Source organism: Cibotium barometz, chromosome 24 (genome assembly GCF_041138505.1).
Source record: "Cibotium barometz isolate CiBa-2024 chromosome 24, ASM4113850v1, whole genome shotgun sequence".
Taxonomy (NCBI): Eukaryota; Viridiplantae; Streptophyta; class Polypodiopsida; order Cyatheales; family Cibotiaceae; genus Cibotium; species Cibotium barometz.
This window is the reverse complement of record NC_141069.1, coordinates 44,575,892-44,582,995: the sequence shown is the minus strand read 5'-3', so window position 1 is coordinate 44,582,995 and position 7,104 is coordinate 44,575,892. Positions and strand designations below refer to the sequence as shown.

At 45.7% G+C, this 7,104-nt stretch overlaps 1 pseudogene; it reads right to left on the bottom strand.

The window, feature by feature from the left end:
• Positions 1–333: 333 nt before the first annotated feature.
• LOC147625353 (uncharacterized) overlaps positions 334–7,104 on the bottom strand; it is a 56,748-nt pseudogene continuing 49,977 nt past the window's right edge.

The following is a 7,104-nucleotide window of genomic DNA, read 5'->3' as shown; positions in this document are numbered from 1 at the left end:
AGCATACAATATATGCTAGTTAGCATATACTGTATGCTAGTAAGCACACGCTATATAGTAGCTAGTGAGTATACAGTTAGCATATACTGTGCTAGTTAGCATACCCTATATGCTAGTTGGCATATACTGTATGCTAGTTAGCATACACTATATGCTAGTAAGCACACAATATAAATTAGGTAGTTAGTATATGTACTGTGTGAGTTAGCATATAGTATATGCTAATTAGCGTATACTGTGGTAAGTATACAATTAGTATACAATTAGCGTATACTGTGGTAGTAGTAAACATACACAAGATACAAAATAGAATAAAAGACCATGACGCTCATGTCAAAAACCGAATGGCATGCTGTTATAGATTGCTTCTTCATAATCTTCGGGGGTGATTGTGTACATTTGCCTTCTCTTTTGCATGTGTTTCATGGGTATCTTGATACAACGTACAAGATTTGAAAGTATGTGAACAACAGGTTGATTGTAGTCTAGTTTGAAGGTGTATGCATCCACTTGCTTGTAATACAGTCCTTGCATGACATAAGAGCCTTTGTCAATTACATTGTTCCACTCATCAATGTAACCCTGTTTTGCCTTTTCTTTTACTGAAATGCACTTTACCAAGTAAAAGTCTACATTCTCATCATTGGTTGTAGCATCCGGATTCACTGCAAAAGTGTCACCAACACACAAAGCACTACTTAATGCATCATGGTGGCCTTCATACACGAATTTTCCATATCCAATGATCTGTCCTTTAAGGGCATCATCGGTCGGAGTGTCTTCTTCATCCTCAACTTCATCAGACAATGGCATCAGAATGTGATAATCCCAAGGCTACACATGAGATTTGTTAGTGCAGCGATTCCAACTATGGTTCATGCATGCATCACAAAAGCATGCCAATGGTCTTGTGGCAATGGCAGTTGCATCCTGCTGGTTGTGACCGCAAAAAGCATGCAAGGTGCGAGACTTCTCAACCGTGGCACAATTCCATTTAACCTCCTGTTAACCCATGGCGGACATGGCGACGTACTATATTTTACGTCATTAATTTAAATATTCTGAGTCATGGGCCGGGCTTGTCGGCACCATATGTTAAGGATGAAGGGATTGGGTGATCGCCGATGAGAGGCGCACCTTGGATATCAGTAGGATAAGGGTTAGGGTCGGCCGGCCATGTATGGGCGCCCAAGTGTGAACAGCCAAGTCACCTATATGAGTCAAATGTAACCCTAAAATCCTCATTCTCATGTGTTGTGAATAGAAGAGTGCTCTTGCCTTATCTCCTTGTTTTCCTTCTCCTGCGTGTGTGTGAGAGAGAGAGAGAGAGAGTGAGAGAGCGATCGAGCGCACTGTGTAGCGGCACGGCGAGACGGCGGAGAGGCGGTAGAGCGGCGACGGCGGCTCCTCCTTCACGGCTGCGACGCGGGAATCCTTCAAGGCAGCAGTTAAGCGGTGAGTGACACACCCTTTGGCATTCTGTTTGAGCTTCCTTCCCTGGTTGTATGCTTGTAGCCATTCGTGGCTCGCATACGGTGTCTGGCAAGTCCCCAGCTACGACCTGTGCGGCAAAAGCGCACATTTTTGGCGCCGCTGCCGGGGAGTTGCCCTGCACCAAGCTCCAGTTTGCAGCTCGGCTGCTGCGTGAAGTTTAATCTACACTATAGGAAAGGCGTCTGTGTTGCTGTTGAGGTGTTTCTGTGGTTTTCAATCTCTGTTTCTGCAATTTGTCTTCTGTATTCCTGTTTCTTTTGTTATATTTTTGCTCCGCGTGTGGGCGTACGTTCTGTTATCTGGTTTCTGCGTGTGAGAGGGATTTCTGAATCCCCAGATCTGTGCTGTGTGTGCGAACTGTACCGCGGCCAAGGCTGAACCCTAAGGAAACCCTAGGAAACTTATCTCACAAAAAAAAAACAGAAAACAAAAAATAAAAAAATTATAAAAAATAAAAAAGAAAAAAATTAAATTTTATTTTCAAAGAAAGAACCAAACATGTGGAGAGGAAAGATTTTCTAATTGGAGAAAAAATTTTTGAAAAGAAAGAACCCCAATTGACCCACGACCCCGGCCTCGGTCTCGGTCTCGGTCTCGGTCTTTTGATATATATATATAGGAGAGTGAGCCTCCATAGCTTTCTCTCAAGTGAGAGCTTATGGGAAGTCGTGCCCTATATGTAGCCCACTCCCCAAGGAGTAAAGTGAGCATGTGGGATAAAGCCCTCACCCTTTCCTCCACAAGCAAATAGGCTTTTGCCCCTTCCCCCCAAAGGAAACGGACTATTTTGAGGACTACAGGAGCTCTATATAGGCGAACACGGTGCTGTAAAGCACACTAGGACCCTTTAAACGATACGCTCGTATCGAGCTATCACACGCCCTAGTCCAAGTTCGACCGTAAGTAAGGGGGTCAAAAACGAGTTAAAAACAATCTAAAAACAAGTAAAAACGAGGTGCAAAATACCCTAAGAAACCACTTGTGTGAGTTTCAAGGGTAGTTACCAACGCACGTAGGGTACCCACATCACATGCATCTACGCTCTGGTCGGGTGCTGGAGTCTGAGCCACTAGAAAGCATTTCAGTCTACGCAGGCTCACACCATCCCTCCACGTTGGCATCTTGGCCTTCGGCTGGAACCCAAGGGAGTGCAACCCAAGATCCACGAATAGTGGATAGTGACTCGTCTTCTGACTCAGAAGCCATGGAAGGACACCCTACCAAGAACCCTGAGGAGACAAGCCAAAACATGCCAGTGTGGGCCCCACAACCCGGATCTAGCATGTTTAGTCGTCTAATAGAGACCTTTAGTAGAGCTACACGCTCTGAACATGCGACAAGCGAAGAAAATGAGGAAGGAGGGGTAGTAGATTCGCCATTCACATCTTATGTAGACCCTACCCTCCCAAAGAGTGTCCATGTGGATATTCTACCCACTTCGTTCAATGAGGGCCCTACTGAGCTACCACATTCCGATGCTCCTCCTAAAGTAGAGGTCCCTAGGAGCCAATCCATAAGAAGTGACATTGCGTCCACTTCAAGAGAACCGTTTGGCACACCAAGTCTGGATGGGATATTTCTCAATGAAAATTGGGAATATGATCTACACACAGAGACTCTAACGGACCTATACACGGGTTACACATATCATGTAGGCTGGTTAGAAGTCCTACGATCTACATCTAGCGCCACTAATCTAGAGGAGCAACAACACATGATATGTGAGGTGATTCATAGAATTATCCAAATTGAGAGGCAAAATAGGGGAGTGAACTTAGTTTCCACTGGCCCTATGAGATTTTTGGATACGGGCAAGGCAAAACAACCAACCCTATCACAATTGGAGACTCCCTCGGTGAGTCCCATAGACCCTTCATATGTTGTTTCGCCTGGAGTCTCAATGCAGGTTGAGCCCACAAGCAGTAACTTTAGCTTTCCAACCTTGGCTCAACTTTCCATTAGGGAATCTGCAATGCCTACCCCAATGATGAGCATAGCTGAAAGTGCACCTGTTGCCGCTGTAGTTAGTACGACACCGCTACCTAGTGGAACAGTACCTACAACAGTGCGTGCCAGTGCCTATCGGCCTTATGTACCTATTGTTACTCATGCTCATGTAGCTCCTACGCCTCCTAGTATGCCAATGGCGTATGCTCCAAGACCGCCTTATCATAACCATTATCCAAGGGGAGCTAGGCTTAGTCACATATCATATCCTACGTCATTTGCCAACCTACTCAGACCAACGCCAACTCCTATCAGCCAGGCTATCCCAGAAGTGCCTCCACCAACTATGCCTGCTCACCTAGGTGATCTCGCAGCGTTTGCTCAGACGATCGGACGATCTATTGCGGAAAACATGCGGGGTATGCCTGAGAGAGAACCTAGAAGCAAGGCAGTACAAGTGGCTAAGCTCACTCAAAACTTCAGTGGTAACGAGGATGTTAGGAAGCACATTGAAGTTTTTGAGCACGTGTGTGATTCCTTGGAAGAACACAATGAGCTGCATAAGTGTAAAGCCTTAGGCTTAACCTTGAGTGGGAAGGCCGGAGATTGGTATCGAACCTTAAGGGTTGAAGAGCGCACTCACTACCCCACTCTCAAGAGATTGTTCTTGAAAGAATACATACGTGAGGGTGTGCTTTGGGGGGTAGCATCTCAACTCCAAAAAGCTGAACGCGAGGAAGGGGAGTCAGTGAGAGACTTTATAAGTCGATTGAAGCATCTAAATTCTCGCTGCACTCCCGATGAACGCTTCAATAACAACCAACTCCTCGATAGATTCATCCGAGGATTGCGCCACGAGGACATTTACAATGGCCTAGTCATTAGAGGTCTTACAACGTGGGAAGCAGTCACTGCCAATGCAATCCAGTTAGAAGACAACTTGATGATTGCAGGTAAAAAGGTGTCTTCAGAAACAAAATCCGTTAGTTCGCAAGTATCTGGGCACGAGCCAATGACGGTAAAACCTATTGCCAAGGATCCCAAGATATCTGAAATGTCTGTGACCGACCTTACTAAGGCTCTCCAAGAATACTTTAGGGGTAATCGAGCTCCTCAGAATAGCCATATGTACCCAAGGAGAGAGCAACAATGGTGTTCGGTGTGCTTAGGACCACATAGCACGAGTGAATGTCCCACATTTAGAGTCAAATTCAATGGAAATTGCAATGCATGTGGTAAGTATGGCCATCAATCTAAAGATTGCCTAACACTTAAGCGAATGTTGGCAAACCAGGCACCACTAGCTTGGTCAAACACACCTCAAGTACCCGCGCTAATGCCTGCACAACCTATCGAGCAACCGTCACAGCACATAGTTCCAAGGAATCCGAATGTAGTCCAGTCTGTGCCGTTACCACCGCCAGTGCTAGGACCACAACCTCCACATCCAAGGATTACCCCAATAAACCAGATGGGTTGTGAGTCACATAGTGCATGTGGGGATTATGAAGAGGAGATAGACCCTACTGCTCCATATGGGATTGATACGTTTGAAATGATTCCCCAGTACTACATGGAGGATCATTTCGGGCAAGTCAAGCCTGTATATCAAGCGGCTGCTCTTGCCACAAGAGGGCAAAACCTTAATACCTTGGCAAGGAGACCACCTCTTCAATGTTACGAGTGTGGTGGACCGCATCGTGTAGCAGAGTGCCCTAATAGGCTACAGAAGATCTCTACTCAGATGCAACCAAATCAAGCGAGCACATCGGGAATGCCGGTACTTACATGCAATCGTTGTGGCATAGATCATTTGATCGCACAATGTCCACATAATCCTAATGCACCCAAGATTACGCCATTGAATTTGGTTGAGGTCACCAACCAAGCACGAAGAACCACACCCGTTGTACCCGCGAATGTAGTTACACGGTCAATGCTTCCAAATCAAAACTACATTCTTGAAGAGAGGGATACTGCATCAATCGCTCAGGCAAAGAAAAAGAAAACAAGGCGAAAGAGATCGCTTAATGCCACAAGCTCCAAGCCCAGTTCAAAGACTAACATAGGGACAGGAGACGACCCCGTGTATATGAATGATCCTGAAGACGATTCTGATTCAATAGAAACCATGGGGACCAAAGCCACTACCTTAAGGGAGGAACCCACACGGGAGCTCAATGAAGGGGAATCAAGCGAGTACATAAATAAGGGAAAACAGAAGGAAACTTCCTCGGCCCCACAACCAAGTCAGTTAATGCCCTCTCGACCACCCAAACTGACTGAGACTCCCCAAGACAAGCCACGTGGGCCAAAAACCCTCAAGAAAAAGATTGGAACTTACCCAAACCCAGTTGAGGAGATTGAACAAGTACAACACTTAAGGGGTTTGGTGGAAGAAACACAAAGAGAACTAGAGCCAAACCCGAGAAAAGTCAAAATTTCAGACACAGTGTTTCCTACGCAAGTTCAGCCTCACCGGAACCATAAACCGTTAGCTATACCGAGTATCATTCGGGAAGAAAGTGAGGATAGGACATCCGGAAGTGGGCAAACACCCTTCTTGCTGGAAAGAATGTTTAGTGAGGGAATGCCTGACCCCATCGAAGAGGAAGTGATTCCATCTTCACCAGTCCCTAGTCAAGGGGCGATGTCTCGAAAAGTACCGTTGAATGTGTCCAAGCTAATGGATTTCATGTCCTCTGAGATCAGAACCACGATCATATCCAAATTATACGGAGATCCTGAGCTATTCTTAGTTCTTCGGGCATTTCTCAATGGAGAACTAAAGGCGGAGCTACCACAATTTGCAAATATGGATAGACCCGACACGCTTCAAGATGAAGGAGAACATTGGGATCTACAACCCAACTTTGATGAAGATTCGGTCGTGGAAATACCTGTGAACAAGTTGGGACAGTACTTTGAAGGTGACGAATCTAATGCCACCCTCCCCATTACTACCAAGGGATTAACTCTAAAGGGAATCCTTGATGGTGGTGCTGGAGTGAGCATTGTGACTAAAAACTGTTGGGAATCTATGGGAAGGCCTCACCTCGAAGTCACAAACATAGTGGTTAAGATGGCAAACGGAACCATAGCTAAACCTATTGGAATGTTAAGGGACCTTAAGATCAAGGTCCTGGGATACAAGGTAAAACATACCTTCATTGTAATGGATTTCTCCAAGCATCCTATGTCATATCAAATGATCTTAGGACGTCCTTTCATGAGGGAAGCACAAATGGTGCATGACTGGTCGAAAAACCATGTCTACCTACAATTCCAGGACTCTGTCATTCGAGTTGATCTTGAGAATGGTCGTGCACATCCTTTAGGAAGCAAGGTTATCATTGATAATCGATCGGATACCACTATTCACTCCGCCCCATTAAGGTATTGCTATACATGCAAAAAAGAGACTGATGATGGGAAAGATTCTCCTTATATGGATGTCCTACCGGGTATGACTGAGTCGGATAACGTGGATTGGGTACACCTAGCGGCAACCATAGACACATGGGGAAATAGAGGCACAAGTTGGGTAACACCTGAGGGGCAAGATATGCCACCGTTAGTGCCAATAAACATGATAGGTGTTATGCACTTGACTCCTGATGGCGAGAACGTGGCAAACTCCACCGACACTGAAAGTAGCGAAGA